The sequence below is a fragment of the Pinus tabuliformis genome, chromosome X, assembly GCF_031772625.1.
Source record: "Pinus tabuliformis cultivar Carrire ecotype Pingquan chromosome X, CPIR1, whole genome shotgun sequence".
NCBI lineage: Eukaryota > Viridiplantae > Streptophyta > Pinopsida > Pinales > Pinaceae > Pinus > Pinus tabuliformis.
Window position 1 is genome coordinate 268,914,532 of NC_142308.1, and position 26,216 is coordinate 268,940,747.

Genomic DNA, 26,216 nt, shown 5'->3' on the forward strand with positions numbered 1-26,216 from the left:
TCTCTTAGCAATTTTAGTATTATGAATAATATTATATCATGTTCATTTATTATCCAATATTGGTCCTCCTGTAGCAGGGAGCAAGTCCCTAGATTATCTCATCCTCCAAGTATTCATAATCTGCCCAATATTCTCATAATATTCTACAAAATAAATAATATTAGGCACAAATACACAATTATCTCTAAATCTTTCTAGTGAACATATTAAAGCTAAAAATATGTCATCTAATGCAAAAAGAGAGGTTTAACTTGTTGAAGGATGGTCAGATGGGCCTTAAATTGTATCTAATTTGGAGGCCCATGATACCCCCTATTGAAAGTGTTGCTCATCCTCTTAGAAACTTAGTGTCCTAATTGTGCCTCATTCATGGCCTTGGTGGCCTCCCTGATATGTCTTGTAGTTGTCCAACGCTTTCATGTAGAAATGTTTTGTCTTCTTGTAGCAGCATTCTCCCTTCTTGTAGCATCTCTTTTTTCTCTTGTAGCGGCTTTGTTTCTCCTGTAGCACTTCTCTGACTTCTTATAGTAGGGCTCCTCTAGTGTCTAGCTTTATCTGTGAGGCTTGGAGCTACTTCACCTTTTCTTGAAGGGAGGTTACTCCTTCAATTTACTTCTCATCTCCCTCTAATCCTTCCTTTAGGTGACTAGTTGATTTCTCAGTTGTCATTAGGGTTGTTGAGGGAGGTTGAGGCTTCCCTTGCTTGAGTCTAGTGCTTCTCCTTCTTTTGAAATATAAACGACCTTGCTTTGGCTTCCATCCCTTAGGCTTTGTTGTTGTTCTCAAGGCTTCCAGAGTGGCAGCCACTTCTTTCTTAATGTTTCCCTCTGAAACACTGGCTTGCTGCTCCCGCCTCCTTCTTTTTTAAGGTCTAGAGGTTTCTTCAATGATCATGGAGGCTCCTTGTTCCCCTTTTTCTCCTCCTTTTATCTCCTATTTTTATTTCTCCTTTGGATTTTTTTTTGTTTTAGCCTCCTATTTCTCTATCTACCACCCTATCTTCCTCTTCTTCTTCTGCAGAACCATCCCTGGTTGTATCCTTAAGTTCCAATAAGACTTTACCTTGTGATTCCATAAAAGATCATTTATCCATGTCAACAAAATTTGTTCATGCCATTAGGTGTTGAATGTGTTCTCAAGATTTGTGCAAATGAGCCCCCTTCCTTTCAAACTCCTTCAAACTTTTATGGTTTTGTGGCCAATAATTCTCAATACATAGCTCCTTCTCTTGGGATAATCCTATAGCAGGCAGATTGTCTCTTGTAGCACACAGTTGTCTCTCCTGTAGCAACCCTATTTATTTGGTAGCAGCTATGTCTGATCCTGTAGCACCTGCAAATCAACTATGTATCTCTTTTGTAGCACCCTAGGTAGCCACTGGTAAAAGATATAACAGACAATATTTTCATTCATGGACATTTTCCTTGCCAATCTAATGATGATGATTTCTAGATTATAGAAGAAAATAATCAGTGTTTTGAAGTTTATCCCTCAAGAATTGAGGAAGGTGTTTTTCCAATGCAAGAATATAAGCATGATGAATTTAAAAGATTAGTAACCCTTGAGGCTGAAAACAAATCTCAAACAAAGCTAGTTGAGAAGTTGAGTTTAGAGAATAGAGATTTGAAGAAAATACTGCGGATTCTTGAGGAAATAGGATATGCTTTCAAGGAAGAAAATTCATATCTGAAAATTCAGTTAGAGAAAGCAAGGATAATTAAAGAGGAGATTGGCAAACAACTCAAAGAATAGACTAGCAATTGTGAGAATCTAAAGAAGAAAATCCAAATAGAAATGAAGTAAATCGAGATCATGATGATGATGATGATGATGATGATGATTAACGTCCACTGAGACCAAATTGGTCTATCGGACCTATAACTTTCTTAGTTTTTAATTATCTGGCTCCTCGTCTTTCTCGGCGAGATTGGTGTTGTAGCTTTCTTTTTTTTCTCTACTGTCTTCCAACTTCCTTTATCTTGCATCCCCTTCATCTCTTCTGGTTCTTGGGACATTGGTGTCTTAGCTTCACGATCTATTGTGTTCGTCCTTTTGAAGATAGTCGGAGAAGAAGTTTGGTCTAGGAGATCTGCTTTGCTGTTAAATGAAGACTTATTTTGTGTGGTCGAATCCTCATAATTGTTGATTTGTTGGGTGGGGCTTTCTCCCTACCTGTCTTGAGAGTTGTTTCTTTCCTACCCGATTTCTTGTGATTCAGAGTTTTCTCCAGAGTATTCTTCTTTGATGACAGTGTAGTGTTCTTTTTGTGCTCCTTCCCACCATGTAGATCTGTGGTGGTTGTTTCTAGCAGAATTTTTCTGGGAGGCTTTTGGGTAATTTTTGACTAGATGCCCTGTCTCAAAGCAGGATCGACATCTGAAGAGGACACTTTCGTAATTGAGTTTCTGGTTCCACACATAGTCTTAACTTGTTAGGTTTATTTCAACTGGGAATCCGGCGCTGAAATCCATTTCCACACAGATGTGTGCATAGGTGGTTCTTGCATATTTCTCTGTTTCTGGGCACCTGCAGTAAAATTTCCCAATTGCATCTCCAATGGCTTTTAGCGACGAGAGATTCCAAAGATGCAAAGGTAGGCTTGGCAATCTCACCCAAACTGGTGCTGAAGTTATGACTTCTGTAGAGGGATTGAATGATGGGTTCCATGGCTTCATGAATAGGCCTGATTTTTCCCAAAACCAAGGGCTCGAATCTAGAACACATTGTCTGCTTTCAGGATTTTCAAAATCTACTATAAAGAAACCCCTAGCACAGGGGTAGATATTAATTTCATCAGAAATGACAGGCTTCCATACCTCCGAGATCCAGTTGTGGAGAGCTGTCAGTCGCAGCCAAAAACCATTGAACCGGCAGATTAGGGCACTTTCGGAAAACTTCAAAGCCTCATCGAGTGAGGCCTGGACCACCTGGATAGTGGGAGCTGGGGCTTCACTGACGATATGGGCAGGAGCTTGCCCTCCAGAAGCGGATGAGCCAACAGCTATTTTCGCGAAGCTGGGAGCCATATTTTACTTGCCCGTAGAACCCAACCGCAAAGAAATAAAGCAGAAGATAAGATTAGATTTAGATCTCGCTGCAGAAGATTAGATCTAGAACCTAGCCGCCTAGATCTAGATCTAGCCACAGAAGATTAGATCTAGAATCCAAAATGTGCAAACAAACTTATTCACTCTCGAAAATGGTAGATCGCCTCACAGTGGAACCCAGAACGGTAGATCGCGGCAGATCGAAAATCGTAGATTATATATGATTATTAATAAATTTGAGAAAATATGGCAGAAAATTTCCTGCAGGAGCGCTCAGTTTCCGCGGCTAAAATGCACACTTCAGATCCGCAGCGCAGAAACAATATAATAAAATATTATATTACCTGTCCCGCAGCGCAGAAACACTTCAGATCCACAGTGCAGAAAACCGAAGATAGGAAACACTTCAGATCCGCAGCGCAGAAATACTATACACCAGATCCGCAGCACATAAATACTATACACCAGATCCGCAGCGCAGAAGATAGGAAAGACTTCAGATCCGCAGCGCAGGATCTGCAAAAGGAAAATTTGAGAAATGTAAGGTGTTTTAGCTGTGAAATTTTGGAGACACTTCAGCAAACTACAGAAGGAGAAAGAAAAAATATTCCCAGCAGAAGAAGCAGTTGAATTCTCAAGCAGCCCCATTGGTTTCCAGGTACAAAACTTTCTTTTATGGGTATTGTTCTTTTGTAATGGTTTCAAACATAAATATGCTGACTGTAGGGTTCATGGCACAAGAAGTAAAAAGCAAACCAAAAAAATAGTTGAGCCATTTCCTCCTTTTCTTAGGCATATTAGATGTTATATTTGTGATAATTTAGGCCATTGAGCTAAATATTGCTTGTTTCCTGTAGCCCTTAAGGGATCTAGTCTTCAAAGACAGATATGGAGGAGGAAAAATAAACTAGAAGAAGATATGACCAGGAAGCGATACATCAAGGTTTCGAGAAAGAAAGACCAAAAAGAAGATTGAGGCTAGTCCAGCCTCAGGTGGAGCATGAAGCAGAAAGTACATTATCTCAGGTGGGGCTCCTCCAAGTAAATGAGGTTTGTCAAATAAAGGTTTTGTTTTGGTCTCTCATTTGTCTTAAAAATGTCTCAGGTCTCTCATTTGTCTTAAAAATGTCTCAAAAATGGATCTACTGCAAATTATTCATCATTAGATAGTGTAACTAGACTATTTTGCAGTGGATTTGATCTGTGTACCTGCAATTAAAAAGGGGAAACGAATAGTTAGAAAATTGAAGACATAAAATACAATGCACACTTTTAGAACTAAATGTGTTTTTATCAAATAGTGCGACTAAAAAAAATTGTGTGCATTTGATTCAATTTTTACCCTGCTCGTGATGAGGAAATACCTGCACAAATAAAATTCAGTGGTTATTTAAAAATAAAAAAAGGGAAATGGAATAGTGCACAATGAGTTGAGTTAATATAGTTTTTTACTCAGTAAATCTTGGTTGGAGCTAATTATTTGCAGAGCATGAGGAGTGCATTTTTATTGGCAACGCTAAGAATAAAAAGTGGTATGTTCAATTGGTGTGAAGAAGATAGAGCTGAATGGAATTTTGGAGGTATGCATGTAACTTTTTAATGGGTTGCACGAGGTTTTGGGTGTATGAATGCCTTGATATTGCAATAGTTGACTAGTGGAATACAGGGAAATGGTTTTGATTTGGTCTTGGAACAATAGCCATTAATTGCTTCATCTAGTCAAATACGATCCAAAAGTTGGTTTAATAATTAATTGATTTACTCTTTGTGGACCATTACATATTAAACATTATAATTTGGACCCACACAATGTTTATTTGAGTTATGAATAAAGGGATAAAAAAATTTACAATCAGAGCAATGTAAAAACCAAAAATCGATTTTCCTTGGTGAGCTACTTAAGATAGAATTGAAAAAAATGATTGTTTCTTAAACCTATGAGCAAATAATTGTGAAAATCATCATGGGTGGATGAGAATCCAATGGAACACCAATTATTTTCCTCAAATATATTATAATCCATTTGTTCAAGTAACCCATGGTTTTAGGTTGTAAGTGGTCTTTCTTAGAGACCATGAGTTATTTATATAAACCATGGGCCGATTTCTAATGATCAGTGGAATTCACATATCGATATATTTGGTGAATCATTATTGGAATTAGTAAAGCATGAACATGGAATTGAAAGTGAATGTACAGGTTATAATGATGTTTTAAAAGGGGAAATTAGTGCCAAATTCATTTTTGGTGCTATCAAGTATTAATTATTAGGGGGTTGTAAGTGTTGATTGGTTTTCAAGAAACCATGTGTTGGTTTGAGAATGGTTTTATTAAATCAATTGGTGCTTTAATATTTGATTGGGTTTAGATTGGTATGGAGTAATATTTTTATGGAACAAATGGTTTGAGAAAACCATCAATTGGAATTCAAAACCATGGATAGTTTACTTTTAATGAGCGATCACGCGTGGATAATGGTGAATGAAAAGTTGGTAAAGATAATTATTTTGTGTGTGAGAATTATTGGAATGAATCAACCATGAACATTTTCCAAAATTAAGTGTGGCATTAAGAGAATTTGTGTCATCATAATGGCACTCATAATGTGTGCCCCATGATTGTAACTTCACTTCAATTACTACACAAAATGTTGGAAAGGAAACTTACTTTATGGTATTTTTATAGTGAAAAAGGATTTGACTTTGTGTGCATTGCTCAGTATAAAAGTCAAATGTTGGGATGTGCATTATTGATAGAAGGCCGAGATATATCACTGGGAGCTTGCATTCATGATTTTTTTATATGCTACATCTTGTATTTTTCTTATGATGTGATAAGCTTGTTGCTCTATTTTTCTTATGATGTGATGAGCTTGTTGCTATATAGACCTATCAATGTTATTGCATTTGTTGAATGAGAGGATTTTTTGTGGGAGGAGGTTACAAACCTATGTTTCTTGGTTATATCATAAAAAGAAGGCTTGGCATTTGGTACAAAGGTCATTTATGATCTTGTTATATGTGTTGTTGAGGACCTTTAATCATGTTCTCTCTGTATTGCTACTTGACCTCAAAGCATTTATCATGTATCTATTGTTGTTGGAGAGTTGTTGTAAAAGGATATATTGTAATTCCTATGCTCATTCGTGTAATATGTTTCCAGAATGATATGTAATTTTGTGAACCAATCATAGTTTAGTTTGAGTCCATGTCTAGAAGGTTACTTTTGTTGATCATTGTCATGTAAAGAGTCATGTGTATGAAGAATTCATACTTCAACCATTTGTAGGCTTGGATATTAGTATCATAATCCAATATTTCATAATGAAGCCCTGTAAAAGTGAGTGTTGTTTTAGTCATTGTCATATCTAGTCATGTATCTCATTTATAAGGCCCAGTAACAAATTTTCAAAATTTTATGGTCGTGTCATTGGTTGGATAAAGAGTGTCAAAGTGTCAAAGTTGGGTCCACAAAGTCATTAATGTCAGTTGATTGTAACAGCCATATATAATTTGATGTATGTCCTATGTATCGATCATGTTATGCGGAGTTAATATTTTGTTTCATGCGGTGTAACTTTTAGCAAGAAGGCTTTCTTCATTACAAGATGATGATGATGATCAGGGGGAGCATCTCCAGTGTTTTGTTGTTGATCAGATATGGTTTGTTATTGTTGTTGCCCACACTATGTTACAACTATTGGTTGTGTTGTGTTGCTAGTGATGGTAATGGAGAGAGTGTTGTTTCTCATGTTATATTGTTGTTGATGCTCAGGGTGTTGCCTTGGTTGAGAGAGAGGTTGATGTGGTTGGATCTATTGGCTATTGTGATGTTATGCTATATCTATTTGTTGTTGTTGTGTTAAGTGTTGCTGCTATTGTTGGTGCATATGATGTGCTACTATTATTGAGGTTGTTTCTATTGTTATTTATTCTTGTTGTTGATGCGTTGTTGTTGACGGTTATGTTGTTGTTTAGGAGGATGTTTTTCTACTATCCACACTATGTTATGGTTGATGGATGTGGTTCGTTGTTGCTTTATGTTAGCAATCGAATTTTCTTTGTTGTGTTGCTTCAAATGAGATTTTTGTGATTAATCGGAGAGTGTTTATTTCTTGGAGATGTACTGTGGTCATATTCAGCTATTGTCCAAGGGAAGTTCTTGTTAGTTCCATCATTATGGAGGTGAACCCTTTTCCATTGATGTCAAAGGGGGAATGTCTATGGGGATCAATTTTAAAGGTCGACATCAGGTGGATGGTTCAACAGGGGTTGCCATCAATGCCAAAGGGGGAGATTGTTGGAATTTATGATGTATTTGTCGGTGTAGTTGCTAGATGTAATCTTTTTAGTTGGCATTGATGTCAACCTAGTAGTCGGATGATATCTAGTTATTTATGCTTGCTTGATTTCTTGATTAATAGGCTTGAGTGATTGCTAGTATTTTTGGCTTGTAGTGCAACTTGGCTTGTGTTTATGTGCAGGTGTTATGATTATTATGCTTGTGATTATGTTGCTTTGTTGGCATGTTAGTTGTGGGGTGCTTTGATAGTTTTGCATATGCTATGTGTGTGGAGCAGAGATTACAATGGCATCATTATATGTTGTATTGGCATAACCATGGTATTTACTCATGGTATTGACCTAGATATTACCATGATACAAGTGTCTATGGGATTTTCATAACCATGGTATTTACCCATGGTATTGACCAGAAGATTATCATGGTACATGAGTTTGTGGTATCGGCATAACCATGGTATTTACGCATGGTATTGATATGAAGATCACCATGGTATATGGTTCCATGTTATTGACATGGAGTTTACCATGGTACATGTTTTCTTAAAATTAGATAACCATGGCATTTTCCTATGACATCCGCGTGGAGATTATTAAGAATAATTTAACATATACTTTTGAGTGTTTGAGTATTTGGGTGAGAATATTGATGGTGTGGGTGTATGGGTGGAGTGAGTGAGTGACATAGTGTTTTTTCATAGATGACTATACATTTGTAGTTGAGTTTAGTGGATGTATATCAGATTTTATTATTCATATCATAGAGGTTGTTGGGTTGCTCATGTTGAGCAGATTTGAGAACCATGTCTGAAACACTTTGAAACGTGGTTTTCATGGAGGAGTGGGAGGCGTAGAGACTTTGTGCTTAAAGAGACTAGTAGGCAGTGATTAGAGGAGTAGAATCTCAATCCAATGGTGGTTGGATAGTACAATGGTTGCTAGGTGAGGCTCGATGGTTGTGGCGGCTTCTAGTCGATGTTTATCTAGAAAGTTTGTGTGAGTAGGTACTTCTTAGCTGATGGATGTTAGCACACTATTATAGGAGTCGAGTCTTCCAACAAGTGGGTGCTAGCTACTCTATGTAAAAAACAAATCAGTACTTAATAGAAGATTTGAGCAGCAAGAACATTGGGTGGTTTTTTTCCCTGGAGAGGGTTTTCCACCAGAAACAATTGTGTTCTCTTATGTGCATGCATTCATATTTTTTATGGTGCTTTATGTTGATTTTACATGTGTTTATCTATTGATGTTTTCTTGGTTTCATAATTTTTGTTGATGGGTTATTGTATTGGTAAAAAGAGATAAAATCTATAGAAATATGATAACTACTGATTCACCCCACCCTCTTAGTAGTGAGGCCATTTCCAATAAGAAACCGTACAAGAGGGCTCTCAGGCTCCTGGGATGGCCAAGCCCAAGGATACTCAGAGTCCTAGCTTTAGAACTAAAAATGCCACCAACTTCATTATTTGAATCAATATAAGTACATTCCTACTAGAAATGAAAGTGGGGTTGTTAAATAACAAGTTTTCTTCACAAGAATACTAAGAAATACCTACCTCTAGAGGAAAATTCGAATTGGTACTTATAAAAAGTGACGAGGAAGCATTTTCCTTGTAAGGAGGTAGCTTTCCCCTCCAAAATCCCTCAAAAAGTGGATATAGTTCCCAACACTAGGAATTTGCATTAAATGACAAGGAACACATTCCTAGATTTTATCAATAACTAGAGCTCCAAAATTTGTTCAATAATTTCAGCATGTCATGTTCATTTATTATCCAATCGTAGTCCTCTTGTAGAAGGGAGAAAGTCCCTAGATTATCTCATCCTCCAAGTCTTCATAATCTACCCAATATTCTCATAATATTCTACAAAATTAAATAATATTAGTCACAAATACGCAATTATCTCTAAACCTTCCTAATGAATATATTAAAGCTAAAGATATGTCATCTAATGCAAAACGAGAGGTTTAATGCACTGAAGGTTGGTCATATGGGCCTTAAATTTTATCTAATTTGGAGTTTAATCATCTGCCACATGGTTCCCACACGCCCCCCCATGTGGCGTCCACGTGGCTATTGAATTATATGCCACATCATGCCAAGTGGCAGCTTTCGACCCACTCATACTAGGTCATGTATACCTTAGGTTTATGGTTTCCATGACTAACTATAACATAGTACATATATGTATATATGTTTTGTGGGTGTGGGAGATTTATGGCCACATCATCCTGCTACATAGAACCCTCGTGGATTCCCATACTACTCCCTGCCAAAATTGTGGGGGACATTCCCTCCAAGCTATGTGGTGATGCACATCTTAATACAAGATTCAGTATTTTCCACCCTATAACCAAATAAATTTGCACCACATGACACTCCTACCCACTGAAACGAGCCCATGCACCATGTCACCCAAGGCTTAAGTCCTAGGTACTCTAACGTGTGGTCTATCCAAATTCTTTAGGGAATGTGGTCTAGGGTGACGTCATTGGTTTGTAATGCTTAGGTGACATCCTCATGAGTCATGCCTTGAGGACCTTGTAATATTTGAACCTCGTCATTCATGGCTTCCCTGATAGATGTGATTTGGAGGGTTTTCCACCTTATTAACATATCCACCCACTTAGAGACCCACTATGCCATGTTACCTTGACATCCTAATCCCATGAGGTTTCCCTACATCCTTCCCTTGAAACCTCTAGGGTCAAGGTGTCAGGGTCATCCAATGACCATAAACACATGCCCATAAATGTCCCATATCTCTTCTTGGTGAAGCACTTAATCACCACGCCCTGTCACAAGTTCAAGAGGGTTTACACCATTTCCTTCCTACAACCAGTGTTGTGGACTTAAAATGAATTCTATCCCCATGCTTAGTGACTTATATTAAATATGCTTGGACCTTCACCAATGCTATTATCACAAATGATATGGATAGACATGGGTATAAGAAGGCCCCTTGAGGGCTATCCCTTTTAAAATTTTGCAAGAACTTGACCCAACTCGGCCTACAAGTATATACCTATATATCTTTATTTGTTAAGCCTCCTGAGTTTTTAATTTGTAAACCAAGGCCTGCAAGCCTTACCATTTCATATTGTCATTCAACCACTTAATAGAGGTCAGCTACCTCTTCACAAGAAGTTCATATAAACCATTCTACAACGTCAGGATAGTTATAGGAATAAACCATTTCTAAAGGAATACATTCAAGAGCATTTCTGCATAGAATTTCCACATTCCTTATTGTTAACATGTGTCAGTTATTAACCCAATGACTAGATATACCAATAAGTCTATGTAAGTACTTGTTTATTAATAGAAATTTCTATATCGTCATGATCTAGCAGTCTTAGGTTAATGTCGAGCTCAAAATATCCATAGGAAAATGAATCATTCCACAAGTTTGTACATAAGATAGTGGCATTCCTTACTTTTACATGAAAGAATAATCCTCAACATTAACATAGCATTCATTAAACAAACTAAACATAGACATAATGATTAGAAGCATAGAGAATATGAGTATACTTATCATATAGAAAATTTGGTGACTTATAGTGGCACTCTAACTCTCCACCCAACCATGACAAGTTACAATCAATGTTACTTGTAGTTGTATCCCAGGGGAAAAATCCTTCAATACGTTCCCCGACAACGGCCCTAGAAGATGTTGTTGCACCCAGAGACAGCCTTGGATTGCTTACAAGACCAGTGCCTGGGCACATCTACATTTTGTGGGTCTCAAATGGTTCTCAGGAAAATGGAGACATCATATATATATATATTAAAAGGAATGGGTTGCGTCATTCATCCAAAGGTATAATTCATGTATTTCAGGTACTTCTTCACATATGCAATTCACAGAAATATGTGCATAAAATAGTGGAGGTCAAGTAGTTCAAGGACTTACAGCTTAAAAAAATTTTGTAGAGTGATGAGAGAGGATAAGAAGAAAGAAAAACTCATCACATAGAGCTTAAAGCATCAAGAATTCTACACTTTGTTAGCGCTTGAAATTTCACCTCAGGCTGAGAAAGGTAAACCTCAAGGCAACATCAAACCACTTAGCCTCGTAGCTAGCCCTACGGGGCTGGAGAGGGCTCTCTCCGGTCAATCTCAGTAAATATCTTCAATGGGCGAGATGACCAATAAGGTAACACTGATTTTAGGCTAGTAAACTGATCAAAAGGGTTGATTTGGGGTTTTTAGGGTTTTTGGTGGCAAATTGAGGGGATGGCAATTTTGGGTGCGGGGATTGGACACAGTTTCTGCAGGGGGTTCTTTGGGGCGAGGTAGGAGACAGTATTGATGCCTTTGATTGGGGTGGATGGTCAGGAATGACAGGTGAGGAGCTAAGGAGAGCAAACAATAACTTTGAATTCTCCTTAAACAGTAGAAAACATCGAAATTAAACAAACTTAAAAGCAGAGCATGACAGTCATGAATTCTTACTTTAACACTTCGTTTGCTTAATGTGCAGAAGGAAAAGACAGAAAATGATTCACATAACACACTTAAAGGTACATAGAGAAACACACCATCAATACATGTAACCACAAGAATCCCAAAGAGGACTGCAAAACCCTGGTCTTCCTTAGCCAAAAATTGCAGAGATACAGTGAATAATACAATGATAGCTTATCCCTCAAGAGTCCAACCATGAAAATGAGCAAGAAAGTACATAATATAGATCATCTAACCTCTTTCCCTGCCTCCATGGGTCGAGCTCACTATCCTAGGAGCTGTTTCAACCACTTCTAAACTAAGCACTACAAACTAGGCAGTGAAAACAACTTGCCTCTATAAGCTAGGAAACCAATTCATTCATTTAATTTTCACCTTTTTCATGAATGAATCTTCTAGAAGAGGTACATAAGAGTAAAAGTGTCATAAAAGTACATTAATTACATCAAAGAGCATAATAATACACCCCAAAAAGTCAAACAGGGTCAAACTGCGTTTTCCTGAGCTGTACACTGAAATCTGGAGAAGTTTGCCTGACGGGTCGCGCGCCTCTGCCTGACGGGTCGCGCGCCTTTGGGACCACATTTGGGGCACTTCCCGGTGTCCAAATTGAGCAAGAGTAGGCTTGTTGGAAATTTCTGTGAGTCTACTTTCCAACCCAACTAGAATTTCTGAATTTTGTGGTCATTTGCCCCTCCAAAATTGCAATCTTCCAAGATTGCTTTCTGCAACTCAAAAATGTGGCAGAAAGTCAATTTTTGCTTTTTTTTTGACTTTCTGGAGGCCCAAAACTTCATAAAATCTCAAGTCCATTGATGAGCATATGTAACTTCTCATGAAAAATCTGGAAATGCTGAGTTTTTGCAAAATGGAGTTGCCATGATGAAGGGTCGCGCGGGGGGTGAGACCCGTTAATGGAGAAAACCTGCAATTGGCATAAAAAATTCACAAATGACAAAATTTTCTCCAAATTTCTTGAAATTTGGGCTGGGAGTCCCCAATCAAGTACCATGCTCAGTCAAAGAGGCTTTGGCCAAAATTTGGAGTGGATCGGGCGTTTTCCTTCGTTTTTGTGCTTTGGCCAACCGTCCTTGGAGCACCTTCGTTCTCGCCGGTATTTTTGACATTTCTTTAAAACCATGACACCTGTGCAAAAAGTGAAGGAGGGTTTTCTTCCTTGGCATGTTTTGGACAAAAACCTCTCTCAGTTTTCCAAAATTCATCTTTTATTGCTCTGGAACATCATTTGAGTGCGACTTGTCCCGATGTGTGAAACAAGGAAATTTGTCGAAATGAAGCGAAATGAAGGGGATAAGAGGCTTCTAAATTCTTGGGGAAATTTTTGGAAGTAGGGAGGGATGTTAGGAAGCAGGGGAAAGTGGAATCTCAGAGATTGAGTGAGGGGAAGGGGTCCAAAAGGGAAAAACACAGGCCCAACCTAGAAAATTGCCAAGTTGTAGCTAGAAACTAGGGTTTGTGCAAAAATGAGGAATTTGGCGGATCTAAGGGATGGGAAGTGTTTGATAAGGTACTTTAAGGATAGGGGAAGGTGTATGAACATCAGGAAATAAGTTTTGCCGGTGATTTGACCATCCAAGAGAAATTGCCTTCAAAACCCTAGGAGAGGGAAATGACCTTGCCTAGGCACAACTGAAGCATGAATAAGCTGTAACATGACCCAATGGAACCTAATATGATGATAGCAACCCTCTGAATGATGATAGGATCAACTGAATGATGACATGGACTGACATTTGGACAACTTTGAAAAGTGTGAAAGCAAACCCTAGACCTAATGCCTAGTGACCAAATTTTGCTTGAAGACTCACTGAAATGACAAAATTTGACCTTGACACTTCAAAATCACTTTGTAAGAGCATATTTGATCACTGGAGGAAGGCTGGAAAGACTGACACTAACACACTTAACACATAGAGCTTGAAGCATTAAGGATTTCTACACTTATTTGAGTTACAGGCATATATAATGGACCAAAGAGGGACTGAATGCTATGATTCATGTAGCGCAATTTTAAAGATATAATCTCAATAATCCATACAGGCACATGCATTAATAAGTCAATACAAATGAATCTATGAGGAAGTATGAAATATTTCTAGCAACTATGATTGCATGAATTTAGAGAAGAAACATGAACATAATGGGTTTTAACAAGAGGGATAACATACTGTAATACTCGAAGGGGGAATCACCACCATTTCCTTAATATTATGAAAGGTCTGTATTATAAAGTCATAGAGTCTGAAAATAACATGTAGTGTTTTATTTAGGATTTCTGAACCTTTGTAAAGTGTCGCTCCCCCCTATTTATTTGGAGAGGGGACCGTTTGAACATTCATTACACAAAATATCTTCTGCTGAGTCTCAGTGGTCAAATCGACTAGCTGTATTGGCCAGGGATGGCTATGTGGCCCAAAAACATTACAAAATATTAATTGCCTCATTAAAGGGCAGCACATTACAGGATAAAAAATCACTCAACAATCAGATGAACACATTAATAAAATATCTCCAGGCCCATCCCTGTGATCGTGGTTGCTTCAGGTTGAATTTTGCTCACAATCTGGCCTCTTGTGTTACTAAGTCGACTCCCATCGCTTCTGCCTTTTTGGCTTGAGTCATTCACCCTTTAAAGCTGGAAGTGGGTAACTAACAGTTTCATGCTGCAGTACAGGAGCAGAGGACCCTTGGGCAGTACTTTGTCTTCCCTTTGTATAGGACACCATGCTGGATAATCAAGTCCTCCAGAGCTACTAAGTCCTTGTTTACTTCTGTCAGTGTCAACCCTAGTTCCATGTCACAAAGGGCCTTTCTAGATCAGCCCATGTTGGGTTTGAATGCTCCATCTCCCTTATTAAATGCCATAGTTGCTGACCCACCACACCTTTAAATTTATGCAATACCTAGTCGTGGGGTTCTCATATCGGGAATTTTCACTGAAAATCCTTTACAGGATAGAGCCTTCAGATTCACTCCAACCCCTTTTGCTTCATGTGATCGCGAACTGTGACCAAGTGCTTAGTCCTCGGGCACCAGGGCCTTTGGACTCCCCTTGACCCTTGTGATCATCGATCTGCGGGATTGGGCCCACGCGGGGTATCGCAATCACAACACGGGAGAGAGTATGAGGATGAGTGGTTTTCAGAGGGGGGCATGAGTGGTAAGTGGTAAGTGAGTGAGGGGGTGAAATAATATGAGAGGTACATGTAGCAGCAAGTCCTGGCGAGGAAACCTCTTTTACGCCCCCCCCCCTGTCGATAAAGGGAAACATGGCCGGGGGGGGCCGAAAAGGTCTAGGAGCCATTGATCTAGGCGGATTCAATCTAGGTCATCCAGAGATGGGGGGTGTTTAATTAATATGCAGCCTTTGAAAAGGGATGGACCCAACAACCCTTTAAATCTATTGTATAAAATATCGCATCCGGGAGAGTTCCCACATATCGCAATCGCAAGCTAGAAGGGACTTCGGTGGAGGAGGGACCTTTGATTTGTGTGATCGTCGATTTTTGATCTGCGGGATTGATGATGTCATCAGTGCCACGTGGCACTTCCTGAGTGGTGACATATGTCACCCGGATATGCCCCCATAGGACCCCTGAAAATGTCAAATCTGCATGCCACGTGTCCTCTGTACTGCCACGTCATGCTGACGACAGCTACCATGTGTATTCTCTGGGACCAATGGTATTTTTCCACATGCCCCCCTTGGAGGAGAGAGAAAGGCTCGCCTACCTCTAGTTTTGCAACTGATTTCCTTTGTTAAATTGGCATCAGCCCTTCCTAGTGACTTTACACTATATCGGGACTTTTCCACTTCGCAATATTTTTAACCCCATTCCTGTCTAGAATCGCCGATCATTGATATTGCGAGACCTATGATGTTGCGAGAAGTCCAATATGCCATGCCTTGGGACCCTCCGATTTGTGATTTGTGATATCGTCGATCGACCAATCAAAGATTTTGCTGCGTTCCCCTGTTGTTGTTCCAGAAAATATCTGATTGTAATTTGCGATGAGCCTGACCCTTAGCCATTTTTCCTTTGTTTTCTAGATTTGAAAGGGTATATTCAATCTGCTCTAACTTCTGATCCAGGAGTCAGTTTTTGGACTTCCACCTACCATTGGAAATCGTATTCCAAACACTATCCAATGGAGAGGGTCTGATTTAGCTTTGAGAGCTTTTGTGGCTTGGAAGATGGATGAAAACATATATGTTCTTTGGTACTCTTTGTACAACTGGAACTCTGTTTTTAGAAAGTGAAAACAAGATGATCAAGAGGTTCAGGAAGCATATGTCCTACTCCACTCCCTAGCCATGGGTTAGATCCAATTCTTACTTTCTCGCCATTCCTGAATTTCCATGCTAATTTGTTTCCAATGAGGTCAAAGGAATTTAGAACCGCCCCCCAAACGGATGAGTTTTATGCTCGAGATTTGTCCACCCACCTAATCCATTCCTCCAGAATACTTGAGGATATATATTTATGAGAGACAACCATAGTCTAAAGGTTTTGGGTAGTGACAAATATCCAACTGGATTTTTCCACCAATGCTTTTGAAAACATGAATATTTTTTTGAGTCGTCATCCTCCCAATAGTTTAGGGTTGCTAATTTCATCCATTTTACCCAAGGAAGGACCTACTTATCCTAATTCCTAGACAAAAGGAATTTAAAACATAACCTTCTGAGTATTTCTAAAATTGATTTCAGGACCCAAGCAAGAGAGATCCAAAATACTAGAATTGCTTCCAAAATAGGTTTTTACAACACAAGCGCCCTACTCTAGATAATCACTTTAGGCTCCAAAATTTCAGCCTTTTCTAAATATTAGCCATTATCCAGGACCATTCCACCTTACTATAATAGTTAAGTTTAACTTAGAACGACAGATACTTTAATCCTTCCTCTAGGGGCTTTGCCATATGTGGAATGTGTTGGAAGATGAGTCTCCTTTCCTCCTTAGTCATGTTGTGATAGGGTAGAGTGGACTTCCAATCATTAATAGGCATTCCCATGGATCTTCAATACAATGAAAAAACATCAGTGAGCTTACCCACCTCTCATTCATAGTTGTTGCAAAATATGAGAATGTTATCAACAAACAAAAGGTGAGTTAATGATAGAGTCCTGGTGATAAGAGTCCCCTGAAAGTCACCCTTTTGATTAACATATAATAGGATATGACTCAGACCCTATGCAACAAGAATAAACAACAAAGGGGATAGGGGACACCCATTTCTTATCCCTTGCTAAGCATGAAAAATTAAGAGGTCTAGCCATTTATCAAAACCGCAAATGAGATAGTGTGGATGCAATTCATGATCCAAGAGATGAAATCTGGGCTAAAACCGATATGAGTATGGAGAAGGTGAATATATATCCAATTTACCTTATCAAAGGCCTTTGGGAGATCAATATTTAGTATAACTCCTTTGAGGTTCTGCATCTTTATACTGTGGAGCCCTTCTTGGGCCACAACTATCACCTCATGGATTTCTCCTTTTTATAGGCAAGCAAATTGTTCCATGGAGATTGATTTGGATAGGATGGGCTTCAATCTATTTGCAATATTTTTTGCAACCATTTTATAAATCACATTGCATAGGGATATGGGTTTGAAGTTATTAAAGGACTTAGGAGAATCAACCTTGGGAATGAGTGCTACAAAATTAGTTTTAAATGTTGGGACCATTTTTTATCCCTCCTAGATTCTTCTATGATTGAGAGAATATCATTCCAAATAATATCATATATACCTAAGAAAAAATTAATTGTCCAACCATCTGGTCATGGGATTTTATCCTTTTGGAAAGTGCGTAAAAAAAAGTTGAGTTCATACTTAGAAAATTCTTCCATTAGGGATCTATGTTCTTCTTCCTCTGCAAACTTAGGGAAAATCATTGTGGTTCTAATAACTTCGTATATGGAGGATTCTTGATCTGATATTCACCCTATGAGTGCCATCAGTTAAAGATTTATTAAACTAAAGGTATTACAGACTCATGTGCTGGTGTGTGTTCTGTGTTATTTAAACAACGGATCGATCATATTGCCAATACACAGACAAATAAAATGGAGAGACAACAAAGAAATACAGTAAGCAACATAAAGACATAAACATTTTTAATAAGGAGTTCATCCTATTCTCCAGGGCTACGTCTCCGGTCCAGCTTTAGAGGTGGCCTTGTTTTTATTGTGTCTTTCAGCAGAGAAATTACAATACAGGGACTCAATATGAGTTCTCCCGAAGCAGATTTTGCTTGGCAGGGTGGTTCTTGGATTCCCCAAGCCACTTGGAGTACACATACCCTTCTTCTTCCTACCAGCTCTGTGACCTCTTAGTCTACAGTGGAAAGAGCCAAATGTGATGCTCAGTCCAGACAGATTCCTCTATGGGAAGGCTTGAATCTTCAAGCTCTCTAGTGCTCGACGCTGCCTGTGGTCAGCTCAGCCCTCTGTCTCTTCTGCTTAGCTTTACTATTCTCTATGTTTAGTCCTCCTCTCAGGGTTCACTGTTCACTGTCTCTCTTGGTCGCTTGGACTCTTCTCAATTCTGATTCCAAATCAACTCTAACTGATTTGACTATCTCTGTTCATGGCTTTAGCCATTCAATCCCTATGCCTGTTCGGTTTCTCTTCCGCCTGTGCCAATTCACCTTCTGCAGCTGCACTTGGAGTTCCCTGCGTTTTGCATCATCATGAACGCTCAGGGAGTGGCCACTTGTCCTCCTCTAAATGGCACCAGCATGCTTCGTCGGTTCGTTTCTTCAATTACGTCGTGGACGCGTTCTCCTCCATCGTGGCGGTCAAACGGATTTCAAATCCATTTAGAACACAGCTTAATTCCCAGTCGATTCCGCTTCTTTCCATCGAGTGCAATCTCAGCCGTCCAATATGGGCCCTCCAGATCTGACGCCATATGCACGTTTCGCGTGGTTGACTTGGTGGACCGATAGCACGCGATCAACGGTGGTTTTCTCTCACCTCCACCTGCCATGCGTCGATCGGTGTATGGAATCACTTCGCTCCTGTCCAAAACCTCTTACCGTTTAAGGGCACCCCGATCAATACCACCGGTTTTCCAGTGTGCGGGTCCCGCCTTTGTACGTTAGCGTTTTTCGCTTTTTTCGCCTGCGGTTTCCTGGCTCCCGATGTGGCCGAGTGCTCGAGCTCCCCCTTCAGGGCCCTGTTCACCTAGCGATGCACAATTAACACTATTCTGGGGCTCCCGGGGGCTACTTTGGCCTCTTGCGCGATCTCCATGGGCCTCGGTCAGCGCGCTTTGACCGAGGTCCTCGTCGTTCCACATCGGTTGCCATGGCCACTGGTTTAGGGTGTTTTTGATACTGTTTTGGATTTCCTTAGAGATTTGTTTGGCCTGATCCAGTCATGGTTCTCGACAGTCTTTCTATGGATCCAATTTGGATCAATTCTTCACGAGAATGGAAAATTCTCTGGAAATGATTCTTTCCAAGGATTGAAGGCCCACCAAAGTTTGATACTTATATACCCTGAGCATCCTCAACGCTCCATATAGTATTTCTCATTTTTCTTCTTTTTGCATAAGCACGGAAGAATTTTATGTTCTCATCCCCACACTCCATCCATATAGTCCAACTTTTGAGCATTCATTCAGCCAATATTTCTCCAGGATCCCATTCCTCCATTTTTCCATCCTAAATAGATTTTCCATGGCTTCATCTGATTCAAACATGTTGAGAAATGTAGCAAGAAATCTAATTTTGATTTTTGCCTTAGTCAAAATTGACTAAATCGAATTTCCACATCAGCATAAAACTTTGAGGCAGTTAATTGAGGTGACATGGCTCTTGTCACTTAGTTAACTAAGTAAATTTGAGTTAGAGAGCTTGTAGTTCAGTTGTTCATGAGTGATTGTTAATTTCTAGCAATCTAATTCAGTTATATTAAGTTGTGTTCAGTTAACTGGCCTCCAACTATTGTTGGAGTCAGTTGCAGGTCAATTGTGTAGTGAGGCATCAATCTAACTCAGAGATATGTTAGGTAAATAATCATTCATTCCAAAATATCTAATGCATGCATATAATTCAAGTTCCTAGCTATGGTGGAGATTCCAACGCAATGTAGCAAGCAATTCTAAACTAGATTGAGTGTATATGTGTGCATGAGGTCACGTGATCAATCCTTGGGAATTGTGCAATCAATTAAAGGAAAGTTCATAAATAATAGGGGCATAATTCTTTAGGATTTGTGCAAGGAATTAGGGGCTTGGGTGAGCTTATATTTGGATAAGTGTTGGTTAGAGTCAGTGACTGAGTAGAGAGAACAATTTTACCTTTGTGGGTTGTGCTATGAGATTGAGCAGGAAATTGTAATAGTTTCTCTATTCACATGATTAATGCAAACAAGCTTGAGGGGCTTTTCCCAGAAAGGGTTCCCTTATAAATCACTATGCCTATGTGGCTTGTGCTTATTGCATGTTTATGATTATTGTTCTTAATTGTGAATTACATTACACATATCAGTAGAGTAGAATTGTGTCTCTTGATTTTAGATTGAATTTCTTAGGTAGTTGTAATTCTATCATATTTTCTACATGGTATTAGAGCTTCAGAATTGACATTAAAATCAATATTTCAAGTTTGTCTCTTAAGAATTTCGAATTTACAGACCTCTTGCAAGATTTTTTCTTCAGTATCGGGAGGATATCTTCTACAAGACTGAGATTGGAGTATGTCTTAGAGGGTAGCTCTAATTTCATAGCATGGAAGGATTGCATGGAGGTGGTGCTTGATGACAATTGCTTTTTGGAATATGTCAAGACAGATATTCCAAAACTAGGATCAACTGATGTCCAAAACCTAGCTGAATGGAAGAAAGATGTAGCCAAGGCAAGGAGAATAATCTTGGAAGGTGTGTGAGACCATGTGATCTCAACTCTCCATGAAAAAAAAACACCTTTTTCCATGTGGAAGGAACTGACTGAGCTATTTGAGAATAATATTGACCATAGAAAAGTGGTCGTGAAAGACAAACTTCGAAACATTAAGATGTTGAAGAATGCTTATATACCACAATATCTCTCTAGATTTACACAAGTTTTGGATGAGCTTGGAGGTGTTGGAGTGATTATTGCAGAAGATGACCTGGTGAGCCTTTCTCTTCTAGTCCTTCTAAAGTCCTTGCAAAACTACCAGGAATTTGTGAATGGAATGGAAAATTTACCGAATTGGGAAAGGTTTTGGTCTGATTTGGTTCAAGAAGAGTTAAGGAGAAAAAACTAGGATGGGACATCATCAAAAGCTAAGGATGAAGAAAATTTTTCATTTGTTAGAAAGGGGAAGAAGGGAAAAGGGAACAATTCTGAAACCAAACTACTATCCAACTAAGGGGGCAAGAAGAAATACTTGTCCAAAATAAAATGCTTCAATTGTCATGAATTCAGACACTATGCCACGAAGTGTCCACACAAAAATCTAGCAAGAAGAACTCAGGAGGATCAGTGGGTGAAGCTTTGGCTTCACATTTTGAGCGAAAATTCACCCTTATTTCATGTATTGCCAATACCCTAATTGGGAGTGTGTGGTACTTGGACTCAAGTGCCTTGTTCCACATGATAAGGTGTAGAGAGTTTTTCAATGACCTAGAGGAGAAATATCTTCAAATGCATATTGAGCTTGGGGACAACATAAGGTACAGTGCTACCAGGATTGGTACAGTAACCTTTAAGAGGGAGTGGGGATCCCCTCTTCACCTCAAATATGTCATGTTTATGCTAGGCCTGAAGAAGAACCACATCTTTGTAGAATTTTTGGAACATTGTGGTTATGATGTGATCTTCAGTAAAGGTAAAGCCTTTCTGAGGCAGATAACTGTTGTGTAATAGCCCTGGGTTAAAAGTTCATGTAATAAAGTTAATAAAGGAAAATTAAGACCAAGATTATGGGACATGTATTCCAAGATAAATGTTGGGCAAAGTATCTTAGTGGGCATCATTGCTTGTTTATTATGGAAAAGGGAAATTGGCAAAGGCAATGGCAGAGGATTTGAAAATGAAAAAAGGAATTATTGGCATTTTATTTTATGAAAATAAATGAAATTAGGAGAAAAGGAAGGTGAAAGGTTATGGGTTGCATGTGAGGAGGAAAATGAAGGAAAATAGAGGAAAATTGAAGAAATTAAAGGAACCAATAATAAAAAGGCACCAGAGGATTAGTTCACAGCTTTTTGTCAGTTTTGTTTTGGAATTAAACTCAGAGAGGAGAAGAGCACCAAGAGGAGAAGGAAAGCAAGCAAGAAAAGGAAGGAAAAGGAGAGAAAAGGAAAGTAAAGGAAAGCACGAATCAAGGAAGGAAAGGTTGGATCAATTGACTTCAGCAAGAATATTTTTAGGTAACAGGTTGCATGTATGATTTCCTAGTTGGTTTTGGCATGCATGATATATGCATGTGTGTATTTGGTTCATTTGCAATCATTGACATGTGTTTTATCAGGTTTCTAAAGTGGTTTAGCCTTGCCTTGCCATTTCCGGATAGCCATGGTGTGATGGGATTCATTCTTGGTTGAGCTTTGGATTTGTTATCACTCAGGTTGTTTCCCAAAAGTTGTGAGAAAAGGGAATATGGCCGAGGTAACCACAGACCAGTATTTTAGATGCGGATTCTAGCCATTCTGCATCCAGAGAGGGCTCTCTCTTTATGATTTAGCTTGGTTTTGGGGGTATATTAGGCTAGCTATGAAGTACAAAGGTTTGTTTGATTTTTGGATGGTGACATTCAATAGAACAGGGGTGCAAATATGAGAAGTTCAGTCCATTGGGTTAATGGAGTCTATGAAGATGAATTGCTGGATATGTTTTCTTTGACAGAGGGAGGTACTACAGAGCAAGGTAATCAACCATGAACCAAATAGTAAGCTAGAATCAGGTGAAATGGAGTTAGGGGGTGAAGGGCAATCAAGAATCCTTCATCATGTTGACAGAGGGAAAGTGGGTGAATATTGCCAGGGATCAGTTAAGAATTCCTTAGTTGTATTCAAGATGTAAGAACCAAGGGAAACAGGAGCAGTTAAGAATTCCTGCTTATGCTAATTCTGAAGAAAATATAAACAATAATAGAGATTGAACACAGAGTACAGTAAAGCAAGTTCTGGGTTATTCTTTTTCCCTGTTATTAAGATTATGAACATAGATGATATATATAAGACACAAAAACTATAAAACATGAGTTAAAAAGACTTATTGATCCATGAAATAATTCGAGAATTCTGCAACATAGTCCTCTGCCATCAATTCCATAACTAGAGAGTTCAGCAACATCGCATTCCAACAACTTTTATTTCAGAAGAGTTCTCAGAGTTACAGCGCAGTCCCAAGAATGTATCACCAACCCCTAATACTTTGCTTGGGGAGGTATTTGTACAAAAATGTTTACAAAATATCTCCATTAGATAATATCTAGCAATAACTTCTTCTACCTACTCTACAGGAGAAGTAAATGTTCTTGGGAACATAAAGAAATAAATGCAGAAATGAATGTTGTTGTGCTGGCCGCTGAATTGATAAGCGGCGTTGACTGTTTGCTCAGTGAGTTGGCCGGTGGCCGCTCCCTTTGATATTCCACACTTTAATTTCACTTTAATAGACCACTGCCCAGCGCGATTTTTATCTGCTCTTTTTCTCCACTTTATGATATCTGTCGTGTTCTGGAAAAAACAAAAGTTTGAAATCCACCTACAAAATTTCCAGCATACTTTGCCACCACTACTCTTCTGGCAACTGATGTCTTTGCAGCTTTATCAAAGTTTCATCTGCATCTGTATACTTGTAGAAGTTCGGCTAGGCTGTAAAAAGATGTTGTACTTCATGCTCAATATAAAATAGATTTTCTAAGTTGCTGTACAGAGATTGGCCAGATGGAAGGGTCTTTTCTGCTAGAGTACTTGATGATGATGCATTTTTTTGATCAGCAACATATTTATTTAATTTGATTTGGTACTCAGCTTGTCTCAGCAGGCGTTGATTACTTCTCACCAGGCTGGGCAAGCCCCTTTCCTGCAAGACTGCAAATTTTTCTACAAAAGAATTTACCTCTACTTGCATGTCTTGGCTCTTTCTCTCCAAATTCTGCATCAGGGTTCTCATGGTCAGGACTCTTTTGACTGTCAGGATGGTGCCTGTCCTGTCTTTGATGTCCAATGCTGCTATTTCTTCCTTGGTTTTAGTGTTCAAGAAATGGATGAGCCTGTTGGCCTGTTCGGGCTTATGTCCCAATAAATTTCTGGCCCTTTGAATCTCCACCTGGGCTGCTGTTATCAAATCAATTTGTTCATATATAATTTGAATGGATCTCCATACATTACTAATTGATTCACTGATATTAGCCCATAGAATGCCCCTGATTTCTCCCAAAGGTTTGTCTAAAGAGAGGTCATTTTCCAATGCTTTGACTTTATTCTCTAATGCCTTCACCTCTCTTGTTTTTTCTGCCACAGTCATTTTAGATTTGTCATAACTCACTTCCAACTTGGCCAATTTCTCTTTAGCCTCTTTTAATTCTGATACCTGGAGCTTTAACTCCTCCATAGCTTTTATCAATTCTTCAGTGGTCATGGTAGTACTGCTACCTACTACTGCTATTGATGAAGTACCTGCTGCTGATGCTGGGACAGTGGGAGGGACTGCTGTTGTAACTGTGGTAGGAGCAACTGTAATTGTTGGAGCTATTTGAGATGGCTGGGAGGTCGACACTCCCTGCTTTTCCTGCAATGCCTTCTCCAATTCCTGCTCTGTCTCATTTAACCTTTGATTCATTTTCATTAGCAAATCCATCATGTCTTCTTCTGCTTTTTCTTGCACAACCTCTGTGGTTTGTGGATGCATAGTAATTGGCAGCTTCAATTGTTTCTTGAGGGCAGCTATGTCATCCTCCTTTTTCTTCATTAATGCTTTTATTCCCTTGGCATCCTTGGGATCATGTCCCAGCTCAATGATAATTTCTTGTAAGGACTTTATCTTGTTGTCTTTGGCCAAAGAAGATGCCTTTTCCAAATCCAGTTGGGCAGATGTGTTGTTCAATGAATTCTGCAATTGTTGAGCTAATATTGCCTTGTCTGCTAATGTGGAGTAGACCATCTCTCCAGTTTGCTTGTGCAACTCAATCTGGTCCAAAGGGTGAATGTCTTTGGCAAGAGCCTCCAGATTTGTTCTTATGTAATCAACTGCTGACTGTGGTTGTTGTACTTTAGGCTTGAAGTGACTCAAGATCATCTTTCCTTCTTTAATGTCATATGCAGACATTAATCTTTGTTGTTTGGCGGGGGTCATCTTGAGAAATTGATCATAAAGCTGCAGTCTTATTGGCTCATTCTGTGCCTTGATGTTCGTGAATGTTCTCTTAATATTTGAACCCTACTTGCTTTGCGGCCTTAAGGAGGAAACTTCCACACGATGTTGTTTCTCCAATTGCTGCCTATGAGAACTGGTGGATGTTTCTACCATTGGAGATGTTTGTGGGTTGGTTGCCCTCTCACTTCTTGGACTTTCTATGATCTCCTCTATAATTTCCTCTTCAGGTAGAGGATCCACCCTTTTCCTTTTTGCCCCTGGTTGCTCTGCTGGCCGAATTACAGGTGTGGCCTCTTCTTGGTCCCTTTTTCTGCCCTTCTCCTCATTTAGAGGAGTCTGCAATTCTGGTACCTCTGGTGCTTTGGTCTGGGCAGGAGGAATTTGCCCTTGGCCTTGTTGCTTTGATGATGTTGGCTGATCTGTCATTTCGTGTTGCTCTGTATGCAGCACTTCTTTGCCTTTAGATGTTCCTGCAGCTGGTGTAGTGCTTCCTTGGGCAGGTTGTTGTGAAGTTGCAGCAGTTGATGTGCCCACTCCAGTTTGCTGAGGCAATTTGAAAGAGACCTGTCCAAAAGTGTCCAGGTCAAGAGTCTTTTCAAGATTTTTCATTGCTTGTTCCATCTTTTCTTCCTCAGTAATCTGTTCTATCAATGTGCCCTCTACCCATTCATCTTGATTAGCATATTGCTCTAATTCAACGATCCTACAATGATCATAGGATGATAGCCTATTTTTTACCTTTCTATCACAGATGAATCCATTTGGGTCATAGGGTACCCACCAAAAGCTCCTTTTTAATTTGAGTTGTTCACCCAATATCTTTTCAGCATCTTTCCATCCTTCCTTTTTGTTAATGATGAAAGGGCCTAATTGGTTTCTTAATTTCAGCCGAGCCTTTTTCTTGGCAGCATAAAAATGAGTCAAATCTGAGCTAATAAATTACCTAAAATATTCAAGAGCAAAGAGTCTCATAGGCACATATTTTGGTAGTTTATAGGGGCACAACTCACAGCCATATCTCCTGATCTCAGTGTGATTCTGGTAGAA